At 41.5% G+C, this 2,370-nt stretch overlaps 1 pseudogene; it reads left to right on the forward strand.

Annotated features, from left to right (window-relative positions):
* The first annotated feature begins 350 nt into the window (after positions 1-350).
* Positions 351-2,055, forward strand: LOC122803260 (annotated as a pseudogene).
* Positions 2,056-2,370: the final 315 nt, after the last annotated feature.

Here is a 2,370-nt window from a genome sequence, read left to right on the forward strand (position 1 = left end):
GTTTTGAACATTTTTCCAGTAAACAATGAAACAAAATGCGTGCACCAATAATGACAAAACTGCCCAGTTCAGAACATTTCCATCATAAAAATCTACACCATACATGTCAAACTCAGGCCCGTATGCCAAATCTGGCATGCAGTGTAATTATATTTGGCCTGCGAGAAAATACCAAATGTCTACTAGAGCTGGCTTGCCGGTATCTAGCGCATGCACCGTTAATTCTACAAATCCCAGAATGCTCTGCTGGTGCATTGGCACGTCAGTCAGGACCCATAAGTGCCCCATCCTCTGTTGACATTCATTAGCGACCTCATGCTACCAGTCACATCGGGCCATCCCTCTCAAAAATGGGCAAATGAAAGGTTGAAACCAGAAGCTTTCTAGAAATGTGGGAAGCAGAATATCTGTTCACAAATGTAACGGACAGACGTGTCTGTCTTGTGTGTGGAGCCAAAGTAGCTGTAACCAAAGAGTATAACATAAGAAGACACTATGAAATGAAACACCACGACAAGTACAAGGACCTAGACATAGCGCAAAAGCACCAGAAAGTAGAGGAGATGAAAAGAAGTTTAGTTTCATGATAGACTATGTTCACAAAAGCCATATTACAAAGTGAAGCTGCTGTAAAGGCTAGTTTTATTGTGGCAGCAGAGACTGCAAAATCAGCTCGGCCCTTTAATGAGGGAGAGTTTGTCAAAAAGTGCATGATCAAAGTTTGTAACGTTGTGTGCCCAGATAAAAGGCAAGCATTTTTAAATGTGAGCCTTAGCAGAAACACAGTAGCTGATCGTGCATGTCATCTTGCCACAAATCTACATGAACAGCTGATGGAAACGGGAAAAAATTTCATTGCATTATCTCTTGCTGTGGATGAGAGCAGCGACACATCTGATACTGCCTAGTTGTCAGTCTTCATCCATGGAGTGGACTCAAATCTGTGCGTTGCGGAGGAACTTTTGGGATTAAAATCAATGCATGGCACAACCACAGCAAAAGAAATCTTTGAAGAGGTTTACAAATGTGTAACTCAAATGAGGCTACCTTGGGATAAACTTGTGGGACTAACGACAGATGGTACACTCGCGATATGCAGTCAAAAGAGTGGATTGGTGGCCAGGACTTGGGAGAAAATGCGGGAAGAGAACTGTGCAGGTGAGCTAACTGTTTATCACTGCATCATACACCAGGAGTCGTTGTGTGACAAAGCCCTGAAAATGGAACATGTTATGAGCACCATAACACAAGTAGTTACCTATATAAGAGTTAAAGGTTTGAATCACCATCAGTTCAAGTCTTTTCTGGAGGAGTGTTGTTCAGAATATGCAAACGTGCCGTATCACACAGAGGTGAGATGGCTAAGCAGAGGAAAAATACTTAACAGATGTTTTGAGCTGTGTGAGGACATTTGTCAGTTTCTAGAAAGCAAAGGGAAAGACAGAGCAAAGTTCCGGGATAAAGAGTTTCTGTCTGAACTGGTATTTCTCTGTGACATCATGAGCCATCTCAGTGTGCTGAATCTGCAGCTTCAGGGGTGGGGCCATGTCATCATAGACATGTACGCTACAGTGAGGGCTTTTAAAACAAAATTGTGCCTGTGCGAGACTCATGTTTCAAGGAAACCTGGGCCATTCTCCTTACTGCCAAACCATAAAAACACAGATCTCTACCATTGTGTTCCCAAGTGCACAGTTTGCTGAAAAACTCGGCATATTCCATGCCGAGTTTACCTGGTGATTTGCTGACTTCGATGCCAAGAAATGTAGGTTTGAATTGCTTAGGAATCTGTTTGCAGTTGATGTGGAAAGCGCACCAACTAACCTCCAAGTGGAGCTGATTGAACTCCAGTGTAATGACACGCTGAAGTCAAAGTATGATGCTGTGGGCACTGCACAGTTTCCATGTTACCTCCCTGACACAATGCCCCATCTCCGTACCCAAGTTGCTCAAATGCTCTGTATGTTCGGCAGCACATATCTGTGTGAGCAACTATTCTCCTTGATGAAGATGTTCTGTAGAACTTTCTCAGGCTCAGATTTCTGTACTCAATAAAGATCTAAGTTATGTTCCTGGATTTTTTTGTGACTGAAGATTCATTTGCATCTGATGTGATAGCCTTTTGTAGATAGATTAATCTTAAAATACATTTTGATTCCAATACTGGTAATAATTTTAAATTTCAACAATCCAGATTCATGCCTCCGATGTCTAGTCAGGTGTCTTTATTCTAATCCCCCATCCTCAAAGATCTACATTATAATTTTAATGAATATGATGTTTTCCATCACAATCTCTCAAAGATTGAAAAACAGCTTTGGAGGAGTTAAAAAATAATAAAGATCTGGTTATATTGTCACTGACAATGGT

Source organism: Protopterus annectens, chromosome 5.part1 (assembly GCF_019279795.1).
Source record: "Protopterus annectens isolate FY-2018-M chromosome 5.part1, PAN1.0, whole genome shotgun sequence".
Lineage (NCBI taxonomy): Eukaryota > Metazoa > Chordata > Ceratodontiformes > Protopteridae > Protopterus > Protopterus annectens.